The sequence below is a fragment of the Pseudorca crassidens genome, chromosome 1 (assembly GCF_039906515.1).
Source record: "Pseudorca crassidens isolate mPseCra1 chromosome 1, mPseCra1.hap1, whole genome shotgun sequence".
Lineage (NCBI taxonomy): Eukaryota > Metazoa > Chordata > Mammalia > Artiodactyla > Delphinidae > Pseudorca > Pseudorca crassidens.
Window position 1 is genome coordinate 36,776,598 of NC_090296.1, and position 19,302 is coordinate 36,795,899.

At 37.7% G+C, this 19,302-nt stretch overlaps 1 protein-coding gene across 8 annotated transcripts in view; it reads right to left on the bottom strand.

Annotated features, from left to right (window-relative positions):
- Window positions 1-19,302, bottom strand: part of FUT8 (fucosyltransferase 8) — a 324,684-nt gene that overhangs the window by 221,732 nt on the left and 83,650 nt on the right. The gene's annotated exons all lie outside the window — the stretch shown is intronic.

Sequence of the window (19,302 nt, forward strand, 5' to 3'; positions counted from 1 at the left end):
GAGTACTTAAGTACACATGGTAATACTAAAATACTGATTACATCTGACACATTTACCCTGAGAGCTTCACAGTATATCAAATATATTTTCCATAGTTATGGTAAGCATATCCATGTAGAAATAGCAGATATACTAATCTTCATATTTTTTTTCATTCAAGCTGGTTTGAAAAGTACAAGATTTGTGGTGAGCTTGATCAGGAAAGAATAGGAAACTCACTTCTCTTTCTATATTCTGAAAAGGTAGGAAGAAATGCCCCAATAATCCTAAATATGATGGCTAAACAATGATATTTTCCTAAAGTCTAAAGAGGCCAATGTCTTCCATGGATGCTTGTACTTAAACTGAAAGGTAAGCAAGCATTACAGGAAGAACACAGGGAGCCACAAAGCAAGAGGCAAACTCACAGATAATAAGAGGATTTGCATATTCAAAGAGGACAAGGATAATTTAATTTAATTTCAAAGCATAGATTATATTTATAGGAGATTGTATACAATTGTAGTCAGAAAGTACCTCATAAAGGCAAAGAAATCACATGAAGCAGACAAGTCACCAAACTCAGAAATGAACAGTGTTAAGTACCAGCTCCTAGAAACCAGTCATGCATTAAGATAAAAGAGAATAGCTAATCCATTCAGTCACAAACTGAGCTCCCTGAAACACACCTACCAAAGTTTGCAAACTAGCTATTAAAAATGATCTCATTTGACTTCTGTTAGAATCATTACAGAAGGATAAGGCAAAAGCTTTTGACAAAATTCAACACCCATTTATGATAAAAACTCTCCAGAAAGTGGGCATAGAGGGAACCTGCCCAACATAATACAGGCCATATATGACAAACCCACAGTCAACATCATTCTCAATGGTGAAAAACTGAAAGCATTTCCTCTAAAATCAGGAAAAAGAAAAGGATGTCCACTCACACCACTATTATTCAACATAGTTTTGGAAGTCCTAGCCACGGCAATCAGAGAAGAAAAAGAAATAAAAGGAATACAAATTGGAAAAGAAGAAGTAAAACTGTCACTGTTTGCAGATGACATGATACTATACATAAAGAATCCTAAAAATGCCACCAGAAAAATACTAGAGCTAATCAATGCTCTGGTAAAGTTGCAGGATACAAAATTAATGCACAGAAACCTTTCACATTCCTATACACTAATGATGAAAAATCTGAAAGAGAAATTATGGAAACAATCTCATTTACCATTGCAACAAAAAGAATAAAATATCTAGGAATAAACCTACCTAGGGAGATAAAAGACCTATGCAGAAAACTATAAAACACTGATGAAACAAATTAAAGATGATACCAACAGATGGAGAGATATACCATGTTCTTGGATTGGAAGAATCAATATTGTGAAAATGACTATACTACCTAAAGCAATCTACAGATTCAAGGCAATCCCTATCAAATTACCACTGGCATTTTTCACAGAACTAGAACAAATCATCTTAAAATTTGTATGGAGACACAAAAGACCCCGAATAGCCAAAGTAGTCTTGAGGGAAAAAAATGGAGCTGGAGGAATCAGAGTCCCTGACTTCAGACTATCCTACAAAGCTACAGTAATCAAGACAATATGGTACTGGCACAAAAAACAGAAAAATAGATAAATGGAACAAGATAGAAGGCCCAGAGTTAAACCCACACGCCTATGCTCAACGTATCTATGACAAAGGAGGCAAAGATATACAATAGAGAAAAGATAGTCACTTCAATAAGTGGTGCTGGGAAAACTGGACAGCTACATGTAAAAGAACGCAATTAGAACACTCTCTAACACCATACACAAAAATAAACTCAAAATGGATTAGAGACCTAAATTTAAGACCAGGCACTATAAAACTCTTAGAGGAAAACATAGGAAGAAAACTCTTTGACATAAATCACAGCAAGATCTTTTTTGATCCACCTCCTAGAGTAATGGAAATAAAAACGAAATAAACAAATGGGACCTAATGAAACCTAAAAGCTTTTGCACAGCAAAGGAAACCATAGACAAGATGAAAAGACAACCCTCAGAATGGGAGAAAATACTTGCCAATGAATCAACAGACAAAGGATTAATCTTCAAAATGTATAAATAGCTCATGCAGCTCAATATTACAGAAACAAACAACCCAATCCCAAAATGGGCAGAAGAGCTAAATAGACATTTCTCCAAAGAAGATGTACAGATGGCCAAGAAGCACATGAAAAGCTGCTCAACATCACTAATTATTAGAGAAGTGCAAATCAAAACTACAGTGAGGTATTACCTCACACCAGTTAGAATGGGCATCATCAGAAAATCTACAAACAACAAATACTGGAGAGAGTGCAGAGAAAAGGGAACCCTCTTGCACTGTTGGTGGGAATGTAAATTGACACAGCCACTATGGAGAACAGTATGGAGGTTCCTTAAAAAACTAAAAATAGAATTACCATAGGATCCAGCAATCCCACTACTGGGCATATACCCAGAGAAAACCATAATTCAAAAAGACACATGCGGGCTTCCCTGTGGCGCAGTGGTTGAGAGTCTGCCTGCCGATGCCAGGGGACACGGGTTCATGCCCCGGTCCGGGAAGATCCCACATGCCGCGGAGCGGCTGGGCCCATGAGCCATGGCCGCTGAGCCTGAGCGTCTGGAGCCTGTGCTCCACAGCGGGAGAGGCCACAACAGTGAGAGGACCGCATACCGCAAAAAAAAAAAAAAAAAAAAAAAAAAAGACACATGCACCCCAATGTTCATTGCAGCACTATTTACTATAGTTAGGTCATGGAAGCAACCTAAATGCCCATCGACAGACAAATGCATAAAGAAGTTGTGGTACATACATAGAATGGAATATTACTCAGCCATAAAAAGGAATGAAACTGAGTCATTTGTTGAGACGTGGATGGATCTAGAGACTGTCATACAGAATGAAGTAAGTCAGAAAGAGAAAAACAAATGTCGTATGTTAACGCATGTATGTGGAACCTAGAAAAATGGTACAGATGAACCTGTTTGCAGGGCAGAATTTGAGACCCAGATGTAGAGAACAAACATATGGACACAAAGGGGGTAAAAACACGGTGGGGTGGGGATGGTGGTGTGCTGAATTGGGCGATTGGGATTGACATGTATACATTGATGTGTATAAAATTGATGACTAATAAGAACCTGCAGTATAAACAAACAAACAAACAAAACAACTAATACTAAACGTTCTTTGGGTTATTTGTATGGAAATAAGTTAATATAAATGTTTCAGACATTACATGAAATTTCTAAAAATCTTATATGTTCTGGTATAATGTTATAAGTCATAATTCTAGTTATTACTTTAAAATGTATATCTCAGAAATAAATTTCCTTGTCAATTGCATTATTATGACCTTTCATCAAATCTTTAACCGTGGTCATTTTTAAGTCTTTTGTCATTTACAGATAGTTCTGGGTGTACTCTGATGCTTCTGCAAATATGTTACTATAAAAGGGTTTCATCTTCAAGGAATTCACGGAAAAGACTCTGACAAGTACAGGTTTCTGGTAACTGACTATACTGCTGAACTGAATGACTAAGCATTTTCAGAACTCTAATGGAAAACTGGGGAATTCATAAAAGTGCTAACAAAAGATCAAGATTAAAAAAAAATAATTACATGGGACTGAGTGAACTGATGAGGATGATTATAATTTTTGTGACTTTCTGTTTGAATAAAAAAAAAAGAAATGATATTTGAAAATAAAATACTTTTTAAAACCCAAGTATTACACATGCAAAATAATTGCTTTTACAAAGGAGGTGTTTTTTGGGGAAAAAATTGTCAATACAAAATTGTGCACGACGACAGACACTTGCATTAGCTAGGGTTGGAACATAAATAGATGGTAATTCTCATCTCAACAGACACACACAAAAAAGCCTTTGACAAAATTCAACATCCATTCCTGATTTGAAATCTCTGCGAACTAGGAATAGAAAGGAAATTAATCAATCTAATAAAGGGTCTAGGAAAAATCTGTAAGTAACATCATACTTAATTGTGAAAGAAAAGATACTTTCCCCCTAAGATTAGAAGAAAGACCAGGATGACCACTCTCACCAGTTCTATTCAACATTATACTAGAGGGTCCAGCCAGTGAAGTCAGCCAAAAAAAAAAAAAGGAAAGAAATAAAAGGCATCCATTTTGGAATGAAAGAAATGAAACTCTTCATTCACAGAAGATATGTCTATGTAGAAAATCTAGTGGAATCTAAGAAAAAAATACTAGAACTGAAAAGTTATCAAGGTTTCAGAATTCAAGGCCAATATACAAAAATAAATTGCACTTTTATATGTTAGCAATGAACAAATGGAATTTTTTTAAAATACCGTTTATAAAAGCAGAAAAAATATACTTAGGAATAAATCTGGCAAAATATTGAAAATATCCGCACACTGAAACCACAAAACATTGCTGAAAGAAACTAAAAATCTAAGTAAATGGAGATAGCCTCATTCATGGGTTAAAAGACTCAACACTGTTAAGGTTTCAATTCTGCCGAAATTTATCTATAGGTTCAATAAAAATCCCAGTAGGCTTTTTAAAATAGACATTTACAAATTGCTTCTAAAATTCATATGGAAATGTAAAGGACCTAGAATAGTTGCATCACTGTGGATCCAATCAGGAGAGAAGCCACACAGAAATTTGAAAAGCAAAAGTTAAGTATACAGAGTCATTAACTATAACAGGAGGTTGAAGTAACAACGGTTAACTAGTGAGAAGTAAAGAGAATCTAAAGAATACAAGACAGCCAATACCTCCTAGGTCTGAGACAGAGTGCCTGAGCAAGAACCTCTCCCTACTCCTCCCCAGTCATTCCTGGGCTGACATCCAGACCTTGCTGGAGAGGGCACAGGCCTGTCTCACTGAATGGTAGAGAAGTTGCTCTGGTGCCATGCCAGCAGAACTTGTTCCATCTGCCTATGGAACTTGCCAGAATTCCAGCCGTCAGGGAGCTATGAAAAGCTGCTCACCTGGAAGTGTCCCACCAAGGCACTGTGCTACAAACCACATGAAGGAGAGATACAAAGAGAAGCTGCTAGCTCTGGGCTGCCGGCTGCTAAGTTCACTGCCCTCTGTGCACTGCAGGAGCCTAGTAGCGCTGGTAAAGCCACACATGCTCAGGGGATGTACAATGGGAAAGCTAGACACTAGAGAAGATGAACATGCTGCTGGAGTCCACGAAGCAAGCACACAGGAAGCAAGAAGCAAAACTCTTTCCTTCTGCAATGTCTTTCCAGCATTCTCTATTGACAAAGCTTAACACTGTGCCAGTTGGCAAAAGAAAAATATTTAAAGGACCTGATACATTTTCACAGAGCAGGCAAAAAGGATAAATCTGGAGCTGAGAGCCAATAAATTGACAACCAGAACAATGGCCAATATTTTGGCTGGAAAAGAAGAACGAAGTTAGATGGGGAGCATGACCTGGCTTCATGACTTCTTATAAAGCCACAGCAATCAAAACAGTACTGGCACTGAGACAGACAAAGAGATCAGTGGAAAAAATCAGGTAGTCTGAAATAAACTCACACATACATGATGAACTAATTTTTGACAAATATCAAAAGGACAGCCTTTTCAACAAATGGTGCTGGAAACAACTGGATATCACTATGCAAAAACATAAACCTCCATCCAGTTTTTGTTCTATATTTTAAAAAACAATTCAAAATGAATCATAGAACTAAACATAAAACCTAAAACCATAAAACTTCCAGAAGATCACCTTGTAGAAAACCTTTATAACCTTGGATTAGGCAAATATATCTTAGATACAAAAACAAAATCATAATCCATATAAGAATAAGCTGATTGCCTGGACTTCATCAAAATTAAAAATGTGTGTTCCTCAAAAGGTACTGTTAAGAGAATGAAAAGACAAGCCACAATCCAGGATAAAACTTCTGCAAAGCATAGAATCAAGACTATATGAAGAGTGCTCAAAACTCAATAATGAGAAAACAACCCAATTAAAATAATGGGTAAAAGATTTGAACATTTTACCAAAGAAAATCTACAAATGGTAAATAAACACATGAACTGATGTTCAATATCATTAGTCATTAGAGAAATGCAAATTAAAACCACAAGGAGAAACCACCACACACCAGTTAGAATGGCTAAACTTTAAAAGAATGACTATACCAAATGTTGGTAAGATACAGAGGAACTCTCATACACTGCCAGCAAAAAAAACCAAAAAACAAAAAAATGGTAAACCTACTTTGGAAAACTATTTGTCAATTTCCTAAGAAGTTATACACACACCTACTGTACGATCTAGTCATTTCACACTTAGGTATTTACCTAAGAAAAATGAAAATATGTGTCCATACAAAAACTTGTATATTAATGTTCATGGCAGCTTTACTTGTAAGAGCCAGTAACTAGAAAGAACCCAAAATGTCCATCAACAGATGAATGGACAGACAAACTGTGATATATCCATATGTGTCACTTATCAATTTATTGCCACCTCAGCTCTGAATGCATCCATCAATATATGCTGTATGCTAAACAAGAAAATTCCTTTCAGTACTCCTCTTTCAACATGCCCCATGTTCAGCTCTCTCAGTAGAGGGCACTCAAGAGACATTGAAGCAAAAGAGGCTCTCCAGCAGTTTACTGAAAGGACTCAAGGGGGAAAGAATGTTAGGTGTGGGTATGAGGCTTCCAGTAGAGTGCTATCCGAGCCACCTGCAGAGAAAACAATCCTTCTGTGACCTTGAAGCCTCAGCCTGGCATATTAAGGCGTCAACATCCCTCTTGACAAGGAAGCCAGAGCCCCTAAGCACTCTGAAGGTCTCTTGCCAGCACCGTACTCCCTCTACAAACCCGCATTGAGACTGAACATAGTTGTCTGTGACCCAGATGGATACACACCAAACTGTCTCTCCTGTAAGCCCCCAAGGCAGTGCACACACTCCAAAAGTTTCCTGCCCCTGCTGGTACCTGGACTCCCACTGCACACCCATTCCGCCAGTTGCTGATCCCCTGCTCTCCTCTTGCATTCCTATGAGTTGCCTATTGCTCATCTGGCAAGTTTGGACCACCTCTGGCCTATAAAAACATGAACTTATCTGCTGCCCCGTAGACTGAACCACATCTTCTCCACTGAGGTCTTAACCTCTTCTAAATTTGTCCTCCTTGGGTACCCTTCCAAAGCTCTACAGTACCGTATAAAGCTTCCTTATATCTTATAGTTAACTCTTTTGTCATAGTTAATAATTCTTGATATTAAACTTTCCCTACTTAACCTATTATATGGTTTCCGTCTCCTGACTGAACCCAGATTGCTACACCATTCCAGAGAATACCAATCAGCAATAAAAAAGAATGAAATAAGGATACATGCAACAACATGGATGAATCTCAAAATAATTATGCTGAGTGAAAAAAGCCAGCCCCCTCCCAAAAGTACATACTACAGATTCCGTTTTTTAACACTTTAGAAAATATACTAATTTATAGTGACAGAAAGCGTATCAGTATTTGTCAGAAAAAGGGGAAGGTCAGGATGGGGTGAGGGAAGGAATTACAAAGGGACAGGAAGAAATTCTGGGAGGTGATGGATATGCTCACTATCTTAATTGTGGCAATGGGTTCACAGATGTATACATATGTCAAAACTTACCATGTTGCATATTTCAAATATACTCAGTGCTTTGTATGTCAATCATACGTCAATAAATCTGTTTTTAGAAAAATAAAAACACACTCCCTCATCACCCCCCAAAATATATAATATTGAAGTCTAAGAGGAAAATGAAATATATGCTACAGAATTATAAATTAATTAATTATAATTGTTTAATTATCTGGGAATTAATATCCAGATAAAGAGAATTAGATTAATATCCAATATGTAGAGAATTCCTAAAACTCAACAACCACCCAAAACAAAAAGCCCAATTCAAAAATGGGCAAAGGACTTGAACAGACATTTCTCCAAAGAAGATACACAAATGGCCAATAAGTACATGAAAATATGCTCAATATCACTAATCATTATGGAAATGAAAATAAAAACCATAAAGAGATACTACCGCACACTCATTAAGATGGCTATTAGCAAAAAACCAAAACGTTAAGTGTTGGCAAGGATGTGGAGAAATTAGAACCTTGTGCACTGCTAGTAAAAATATTAAATGGGGTGGCCAATATGAAAAACACTATGGTGGTTCCTCAAAAAATTAAAAATAGAATTACAATATGACTTAACAATTCCACTTCTGGGTTTATACACAAAAGAATTAAATACAGGGTCTCAAAGATATTATTCATGATAGCCAAAAGGTGGAAGCAACCCAAGCGTCAACTGACAGATGAACTGATAAACAGAATATAGTATATACGCACATCGAAATATTATTCAGCCTTAAATGGGAAGGAAATTCTGACACATCACACAACATGGATGAACCTTGAAGACACTATACTAAGTGAAAAAAGCCAGTCATAAAAGGATAGATACTGTATGATTTCACTCATATGAGGTAGGCAGAGTAGTCAAATTCAGAAACAGAAAGCAGAATGGTGGTTAACTGGGGTAAAGGGCAGGGGATTGGGAAGTTACTATCTAATGGGAATAGCTTTGCAAATGAAAAAAGTTCTATGGATGGATGGTGATGATGGTTGCATTAACGATGTGAATGTACTTAATGCCACCGAACTGTACACTTAAAAATGGTTAAAATGGTAGGTTTTATGTTATATGTATATTTTATCATGATTTTTAAATTTTAAATAAATAATTTTAAAAGAAAAAAACAGAGTTCGCATTTCTATACTTCGTTATAGTTTTATTAGTCCCCAAATGCAGATGTTACTGTAATAGTGGGGTAGAAAAAGCAGATTCAGATAAAAAAGCAATCATAGTCAACAAGTATTCTAAACCCCCCAAACATGGTTTGACATAATACGAAGTACATATTTATACGACTCTGCCTCTGATTACTGACACAGAGCTCTAAAACCCTTGTAACTTCCTGAGTGATAGGGGTGCCAGGAATATCTTTTGTTCTTATATTTGGTCTTTGACCCTAGTTCCTGACACAGAGTTCCCAAAACCCTAGTAATTACCTGAGTGAGGGGGTGGCAGAAGCATCTTACACAGAGCTCCTAAATCCCTTGGAATTTCTTGATGGAAGCGTCTTTTGTTCTAACGAGGCTACTCTTGGTGGAGCTTCAGGGTGGAGGCTGGTCACCAGAAAGACCAAGCCATGATTAGAAGCTTGGAACTTTCAGCTCCACCTCCTATCCTCCAGGGAGGAGAGAGGGGCTGGACACTGAGTTAATAGCCCATCACGTCTACATAACGACACCTCCATAAAAATCTCTGAACTACAGGTTTGGAGAGCTTCCAAATTGGTGAAATAATCAATTTACCCGGAGAGTGGCACACCCCAACCCCACAAGAACTGAAGTTCCTGTGGTCATGATCATTCTGGACGTGGTCCTATGTACTTCATCATCCAGCTGTTCATCTTTATCTTTTACTATAGCCTTTAAAATAAACTCGTAAACATGTTTCCCTGAGTTCTGTGAATGATGATAGCAAATTATCATACCTGAGGAGACTGCGGGAGCCCCCCACACCCCCAATTTGTAGCCAAGTCAGACAAAAGTGTGGGTAGCCTGGGCACCCACTATTTGCAATTGATGTCTGAAGTGACAGGTAGTCTTGCGGAACCGAGCCCTTAATCTGTGGACTCTGTGCTAACACTCAGTTGGTGTTCTCGGAGAATTAGAGAATCGCTTGGTGTGGAAAACCCACACACCTGGTGTCAGGAGTGTAGTGAGTAGAGTAAATGAGTTTTCTTTTAAAGGGCCAGATACTATGAGCCACTAGGGACACAAAGATAAGCAGTCCCCATAATTAAGGGGTTTCTGTTGTAATCATATTTACACATAGGCAAGAAAGCAAAACAAACAGTTTCATTAGATGACATTATTAACGGCATTATTTGAAACGGATTCCAATACCACCCAGAACCAACTGCAATGATCAGTTTTCAAATGACAGTAGCAAAATACTGGTTTCTTCATACTAGAAAATTTTAATCCAATTCTCCCACTCTCATACTGAAAAGGATCACTCCTGAAACATACCATTTATGAGAGAATAAATGGAAATACATAAAAGAATCTTGCAGATGTGTGACAGACTTAACATCTAACATCATTGGCCATATCTGCAGAGTATCAAAATCACTCCACCCTCTGGACAACAATTCTTGTTTTTAGGCATTGCCTTCTAGCCTTATCATTCAACTTACTACTGCTGATAAAAACTAAGAACTTTAGGTATGTGAGAGAACCCACATTAAAAACAGACAATTCACCCCCCCAAAAAAAAGAGGGAGGAAGAAGCAAAAAGAAATACATATCAAAAAAGTATGAAAAATGTCAAATCTCACTCATAAACAAAGAAATACAAACTAAAATAAGAGATCCTTTTTATCAACTAAGAAATCTTAAAAGTTCAATAATACCCAGTGTAGACAAAATATGAGGAAAAGTTTGTAAATTGGTACAACCTTTCTGAAGGGGATTTGTTTCTGTGAATCAAGAAACTCCAATAATTAAATCTTTTGAGCCAACAAGTCTCTCTCAAGGAGTTAATGCTAAGGAAAAATTAGGCAAAATCCTTTTGTACACTAATAAACAGGCTATATATAATACATATGCCATATGCCATGGAGATCTGTATTTTTAAACAGCTCCTCAGGGAATTCTTATGATCACCTGGTTTGGGAACCATGACTCAGTGAACGAATATACGTATTAAAAGAACACCTAATCAGCAACTTTTGTGAGCCTGGCACTATACTGAGAAATACATTATCATGTTTAACCAAAAGAGATAGAGGGGATGTTTTAAAAGCCCCATATTCCAAAAATACTGATAATAAAAGCCTTAAAAGGAATTTTCACTGTTCTATTTATTACCTCACTTAACAGAATTCATGTTTTTTGTTAACTGTAAGGACAATTTCTAGTTACCATCTCAAATTTTCCCATTAATTTATATTACAAAATGGGAGTTATTCTCAAAATTAGATAAAAATGACATTTAAAAACACAACATAACAAAAATTAGTGGAGTACCCATGATATAACTGAATAATAAAAATAAATTTCACAGTACAAATATCATATCGAAACATCCTAATAATCTTATCTTAAAAATTATAATTAACTGGATCATTAAAATCTTTGAGAAAATATCTATATCAGCTATATCTACAATGAGGAAATGTTATATATATACACTATTTGGTAGCCACTAGCTATAGTGGCCGTAGAGCACTTGAAATATGGCAAGACTGAAGGATTAAATTTTTAACTTTTAAAATTTAAATAGCCAAATGTGGCTACTGGCTACCATATTAGACAGCACTTATCTATATAATAATCTGTTTCCTTGCAATTAACAGCTCAGGCAACCCTCTGTTGCCTGTTGCTCTGATCCTTCCCCCACATTCTCTGAAATCCCCAAGCTAATAAACTAGCAGTTACTATCATTCATTATGTATTGACTCCTTCCTATGGGCCAAACACTGTGCAGAACCCGCATAATCCACTCATAGAACTCACAGCTGGGACCTATCAACCAATCCCACCACCACTGGCGATATCTTAGCCTTAACTTATTTATTTAAATAAATTTATTTATTTTATTTATTTTTGGCTGTGTTGGGTCTTCGTTGCTGTGCACAGGCTTTCTCTAGTTGCAGCAAGCGGGGGCTACTCTTCGTTGCGGTGTGCAGGCTTCTCATTGCGGTGGCTTCTCCCGTTGTGGAGCACAGGCTCTAGGCTCATGGGCTTCAGTAGTTGCGGCATGCGGGCTCGGTAGTCGTGGCGCATGGACTTAGTTGCTCCGCAGCATGTGGGATCTTCCCAGACCAGGGATCGAACCCGTGTCCCCTGCATTGGCAGGTGGATTCTCAACCACTGTGCCACCAGGGAAGCCCCTCAGCCTTAACTTATATTTATTCTTTTTATTCTTCTTAAAACAGTTTCATCTAGTAGTTACTATATCTCTTACTAATAAATATACTTTGGTTTTACTTAGAACAGGCATTGATAACAGGATTAATCTTTTATTTATTCTTTTTTTTTTCTGTGAAAGATTTAATTTTTTTTAAATTAAAAAATTTTTTTTTATTGGTGTATAGTTGTTTTACAATGTTGTGTTACTTTCTACTGTACAGTGAAGTGGAGTTTCCTGTGCTATACAGCATGTTCTTGTTACTTAACTATTTCATACATATTAGTGTATATATGTCAATCCCAATCTCCCAATTCATCCCACCCTCTCACCCCGACTTTCTCCCCTTGGTGTCCATACGTTTGTTCTCTACGTCTATGTCTCTATTTCTGCCTTGCAAACTGGTTCATCTAGACCACTTTTCTGGATTCCACATATATGTGTTAATATACGACATTTGGTTTTCTCTTTCTGACTTAACTCTGTATGACAGTCTCTAGGTCCATCCACGTCTCTACAGATGACCCAATTTAGTTCCTTTTTATACTTGAGTAATATCCCATTGTATATATGTACCACATATATGTCTTCTTTACCCATTGGTCCGCTGATGGACATTTAGGTGGCTTCCTTGACCTGGCTGTTATAAATAGTGCTGCAATGAAAATTGGCATGCACGTGTCTTTTTAAATTATGTTTTCCTCTGGGTATATGCCCAGTTGAGGGATTGCTAGGTCATATGGTAATTCTACCTTTAGCTGTTTAAGGAACTTCTACACTGTTCTCCGTAGTGGCTGTATCGATTTACATTCCCGCCAACAGTGCAAGAGGGTTCCCTTTTCTCCACACCCTCTCCAGCATTTATTGTTTGTGGATTTTTTGATGATGGCCATTCTAACGGGTGTGAGGTGATACCTCACTGTAGTTTTGATTTGCATTTCTCTAATAATTAGTGATGTTGAGCAGCTTTTCATGTGCCTCTTGGCCATCTGTATGTCTTCTTTGGAGAAAGGTCTATTTAGGTCTTCTGCCCTTTTTTGATGGGGTTGTTTTTTGGATACTGAGCTGCATGAGCTACTTGTATATTTTGGAGATTAATCCTTTGTCTGCTGATTCATTTGCAAATATGTTCTCCCCTTCTGGAGTTGTCTTTTCATCTTGCTTATGGTTTCCTTTGCTGTGCAAAAGCTTTTAAGTTTCATTAGGTCCCATTTGTTCAATTTTGTTTTTATTTCCATTACTCTAGGAGGTGGGTCAAAAAAGATCTTGCTGTGATTTATGTCAAAGAGTGTTCTTCCTATGTTTTCCTCTAAGAGTTTTGTAGTGTCTGGCCTTACATTTAGGTCTTTAATCCATTTTGAGTTTATTTTTGGGTATGGTGTTAGGGAGTGTTCTAATTTCATTCTTTTACATGTAGCTGTCCAGTTTTCCCAGCACCACTTATTGAAGAGACTGTTTTTTTCCATTGTATATCCTTGCCTCCTTTGTCATAGATTAGTGGAACATAGGTGCATGCGTTTATCTCTGGGATTTCTATCCTGTTCTATTGATCTATATTTCTGTTTTTGTACTAGTACCATACTGTCTTGATTACTGTAGCTTTGTAGGATAGTCTGAAGTCAGGGAGTCTGATTCCTCCAGCACCATTTTTTTTTTTTTTTTCCCCTCAAGATTGCTTTGGCTATTCAGGGTCTTTTGTGTCTCAATACAAATCTTAAGATTTTTTGTTCTAGTTCTATAAAAAATGCCATTGGTAATTTGATAGGGATTGCATTGAATCTGTAGATTGCTTTGGGTAGTACAGCCATTTTCACAAAATTGAATCTTCCAATCCAAGAACATGGTATATCTCTCCATCTGTTTGTATCATCTTTGATTTCTTTCATCAGTGTTTTATAGTCTTTTGAGTGCAGGTCTTTTACCTGCTAAGGTAGGTTTATTCCTAGGTATTTTATTCTTTTTGTTGCAATGGTGAATGGGATCGTTTCCTTAATTCCTCTTTCTGATCTTTTGTAGTTAGTTTATAGGAATGCCAGAGATTTCTGTGCATTAATTTTGTATCCTGCAACTATACCAAATTCACTGATGAGCTCTAGTAGTTTTCTGGTGGCATCTTTAGGATTATCTATGTATAGTATCATGTCATCTGCAAACATGGACAGTTTTACTTCTTCTTTTCCAATTTGTATTCCTTTTATTTCTTTTTCTTCTCTAATTGCCGTGGCTAGGAGTTCCAAAACTATGTTGAATAATAGTGGCAAGAGTGGACATCCTTGTCTTGTTTCTGATCTTAAAGGGAATGCTATCAGTTTTTCACCATTGAGAATGATGTTGACTGTGGGTTTGTCATATATGGCCTGTATTATGTTGGGCAGGTTCCCTCTATGCCCACTTTCTGGAGAGTTTTTATCATAAATGGTGTTGAATTTTGTCAAAAGCTTGTTCTGCATCTATTGAGATGATAATATGGTTTTTATTCTTCAATTTGTTAGTATGGTATATTACATTGATTGATTTGCATATACTGAAGAATCCTTGCATACCTGGGAAAAATCCCATTTGATCATGGTGTATGATCCTTTTAATGTGTTGTTGGATTCTGTTTGATAGTATTTTGTTTAGGATTTTTGCATCTATATTCATCAGTGATACTTGTCTGTAATTTTCTTTTTTTGTACTATCTGTGTCTGTTTTCGGTAACAGGGTGATGGGTGCAGAGGAGTGTTCCTTCCTCTGCAACTTTTTGGAAGAGTTTGAAAAGGATGGGTATTAGCTCTTCGCTAAATGCTTAATAGAATTCACCTGTGAAGCCAGCTGGTCCTGGAACTTTTGTTCGTTGGAAGATTTTTAATCACAATTTCAATTTCATTACTTGTGATTGGTCTGTTCATATTTTCTATTTCTTCCTGGTTCAGTCTTGGAAGGTTATACCTTTCTAAGAATTTGTCCATTTCTTCCAGGTTGTCCATTTTTTGGCACAGAGTTGCCTGTAGTAGTCTTTTATGATGCTTTGTATTACTGCGATATCTGGTGTAACTTCTCCTTTTTCATTTCTAATTTTATTGATTTGAGTCCTCTCCCTCTTCTTTTTTCTTTTCTTTTTTTTTTTTTTTTTTGTGGTACGTGGGCCTTTCACTGTCGTGGCCTCTCCCATTGCGGAGCACAGGCTCCGGATGCGCAGACTCAGCGGCCATGGCTCACAGGCCTAGCCGCTCCGCAGCATGTGGGATCTTCCCAGACCGGGGCATGAACCCATGTCCCCTGCAATGGCAGGCGGACTCTCAACCACTGCGCCACCAGGGAAGCCCTCTCCCTCTTTCTCTTGATGAGTCTGGCTAGAGGTTTATCAATTTTCTTTTTCTTCTCAAAGAACCAACTTTTAGTTTTATTGATCTTTGCTATTGTTTTCTTTGTTTCTATTTCATTTATTTCTGCTCTTATCTTTTTTTTTTTTTTCGGTACGTGGGCCTCTCAGTGTTGTGGCCTCTCCTGTTGTGGAGCACAGGCTCTGGACGCACAGGCTCAGCGGCCATGGCTCACAGGCCCAGCCGCTCCGCGGCACGTGGGATCCTCCCAGACCAGGGCACGAACCCCCGTCCCTTACATCGGCAGGCGGACTCTCAACCACTGCGCCACCAGGGAAGCCCTCTGCTCTTATCTTTATGATTCCTTTCCTTCTACTAACTTTGGGTTTTGTTTGTTCTTCTTTCTCCAGTCCCTTTAGGTGTAAGGTTAGATTTTTTATTTGAGATTTTTCTTGTTTCTTCAAGTAGGATTGTATTGCTATAAACTTCTCTCTTAGAACCACTTTTGGTGCATCGCATAGGTTTTGGATCATCTTGTTTTCATTGTCATTTGTCTCTAGGTATTTTTTATTTCCTCTTTGATTTCTTCAGTGATCTCTTGGTTACTCAGTAGCATATTGTTTAGCCTCCATATGTCTGTGTTTTTCATGTTTTCTTTCCTGCAATTAATTTCCAATTTCATAGCATTGTTGTCAGAAAAGATGCTTGATGTGATTTCAATTTTCTTACATTTATCAAGGCTTGATTTGTGACTGAAGATGTGATCTATCCTGGAGAATGTTCTGTGTGCACTTGAGAAGAAAATGTAAACTGCTGTTAACCTTATGGGAGTTCCCTTGTATGTTATTTGTCATTTTTCCCTTGTCGCTTTCAATAATTCTTCTTTGTCTTTATTTTTTGTCACTATGTGATAACTATGTGTCTCGGTGTGTTTCTCCTTGAATTTATCCTGCCTGGCACCCTCTGTGCATCCTGGACTTGGGTGGCTATTTCCTTTCCCATGCTAGGGAAATTTTCAACTATAATCTATCCAAATATTTTCTCAGGTTGTTTCTCTCTCTCTTCTCCTTCTAGGACCCACAGAATGCAAATGTTGGTGGGTTTAATGTCCCAGAGGTCTCAGGCTGTCTTCATTTCTTTTCAGTCATTTTTCTTAATTCTGTACCACAGTAGTGATTTCCACCATTCTGTCTTCCAGGACACTTATCCATTCTTCTGCCTCAGTTATTCTGCTATTGATTCCTTCTAGTGTAGTTTTCATTTCAATTATTGTATTGTTCATCTCTGTTTGTTTGTTCTTTAATTCTTCTAGGTCTTTGTTAAACATTTCTTGCATCTTCTCAATCTTTGCCTCCATTCTTTTTCCGAGGTCCTGGATTATCTTCACTATCATTATTCTGAATTCTTTTTCTGGAAGGTTGCCTATCTCCTCTTCATTTAGTTATTTTTCTGGGGTTTTATCTTGTTCCTTCATCTGGGACATATTCCTCTGCCTTTTCATTTTGTCTATTTTTCTGTTATTGTGGTTTTCTTTCCACAGGCTGTAGTTCTTCTTGCTTCTGCTGTCTGCCCTTTGGTGGATGAGGCTGTCTAAAAGGCTTATACAAGCTTCCTGATGGGAAGGACTGGTAGAACTGGGTGTTGCTCTGGTGGGCAGAGCTCAGTAAAACTTTAATCTGCCTATCTGCTGATGGGTGGGGCTGGCTTCCCTCCCTGTTGGTTGCTTGGCCTGAGGCGACCCAGCACTGGAGCCTACAGGCTCTTTGGTGGGGCTAATGGCAGACTCCAGTAGGGCTCATGCCAAGGAGTACTTCTCAGAACTTCTGCTGCTGGTGTCCTTGTTGCCCCGGTGAGCCACAGACACCTCCCACCTCTTCAGGAGACCCTCCAACACTAGCAGGTAGGTCTGATTCAGTCTGCTATGGCGTCACTGATCCTTCCCCCTGGGTCCTGCTATACACACTACATTGTGTGTGCCCTCCAAGAGTGGAGTCTCTGTTTCCCCCAGTCCTGTCAAAGTCCTGCAGTCAAATCCCACTGGCCTTCAAAGTCTGATTCTCTGGGGATTCCTCCTACCATTGCTAGACACCAGGTTGGGAAGCCTGACGTGGGGCTCAGAACCTTCACTCCAGTGGGTGGACTTCTGTGGTATAAGTGTTCTCCACTCTGTGAGTCACCCACCCAGCAGTTATGGTATTTGATTTTATTGTGATTATGCCCCTCCTACCAACTCTTTGTGGCTTCTCCCTTGTCTTTGGATGTGGGGTATCTTTTCTGGTGAGTTCCAGTGTCTTCCCATCGATGACTGTTCAGCAGTTAGTTGTGATTCTGGTGCTCTTGCAAGAGGGAGTGAGCGCACATCCTTCTACTCCACCACCTTGAACCAATCTCCTATTTATTCTTTCATAAGCATAATCACTGTGTGGTAAATTTTAACCCCCTCCCCCCTCAGGGAAGATTGTTTTAGTTGACATAACATTAAACTATTAATATTATGTCATATTCTTCATTAAAAGCACCATCATTGATTTAATATAGCTTTTTGGGAGGAGGGGCACACTAACATATTAACCATACTCATCAATTTTTAGGATGTATTAAAATAAGGTGAGTTTATCTTTGAAAAGAAAAAAAAAACTGTAAATGAAATAGAAGCCTAGAAAAAAATCTAGACTAAGTTCTTTTCTTATTTACATTGGTAAATGGGCAACTTAATCTAACTCTTTCACTCCGTGAAGACACAAGCAATAGTAATTCCATGAGTTTCTTCAAGTCCATTAAGGACTAAGTGATTTTTCATTGCTACCAATGCAAAAAAAAGTTTGAAATCAATAACTGCAAGAGAAAAGCTTTGATGACTCTTTCCTCGTCCCTTTAGGCAATCATCATAACTTTACATAACTAAGTAATACAGATTTCTTTGGCAGGGCAATTAAACCCTTTGGAACTTTATTTAAGGTAACACTGCTAAGAAAATAAATACAAAACTTTCTACCATGGTATTAGTGCACTGGTCAAAGGCTCAAACTTTGGCTACCAGAACTCAAAACACTAGAGAGGCTTGCCCTCTATCTTTCATGAAAATAAGGGTCTAGCTATAGATAAGAACAAAGCAGAAAACAATTTAAAGCATATTACAGTTGACCCTTGAACAACATGGGTGAACTTACACATGGATTTTTTTAAATAAATACATTGGAAAAGTTTTTGGAGATCTGTGACAATTTGAAAAAAAATCACAGATGAACTAGGCATCCAAGAAATATCAAAAAAAATTAAGTATGAATGCATAAAATATATATACTAATCTATTTTGTCATTTACTACTATAAAATATACAAAAATCCATTATAAAACATTAAAATTTATCAAAGCTTAGGCACACAAACACAGACAGTACATGGTGCCATTCGCAGTTGTGGAAAATGTAAACAAATGTAAAGACGCAGTATTAAAGCATAACTGCATCAAATTAACTGCAGTACATACTGTATTACTATGATAATTTCGTAGCCACCTCCTACTGCCATTGTGGTGAGTTCAAGTGTTTTGAGTATCCACTTAAAAGGCTGTGTGACGCCAATCATCTCTGCATGAGCAGTTTCTCTCTCCAGTAAATTGCATATTGCAGTAAAAAGTGATCTGTTTTATTCCTGTGTATTTTTCATAATGTTCAGGGCAGTACCATAAACCTTGAATAACACCATGGGACCCAAACAAAGTGCCACTAGTGATGCTGTAAGTGCTCCCAAGAAGCAGAGAAAAGTCATGACATTACAAGAAAATGTTGAATTGCTTGATATGCATCATAGACTGAGGTCTGCAACTACCAAGACCCGCCATTTCAAGATAAACGAATCCACTGTAAGAACCATTGTAAAAAAAGAAAAGAAAATTCATGAAGTCATTGCTGCAATGAAGCCAGCAGGCACAAAAACCTTGCACTTTTTGCAAACTACCTTTTTTT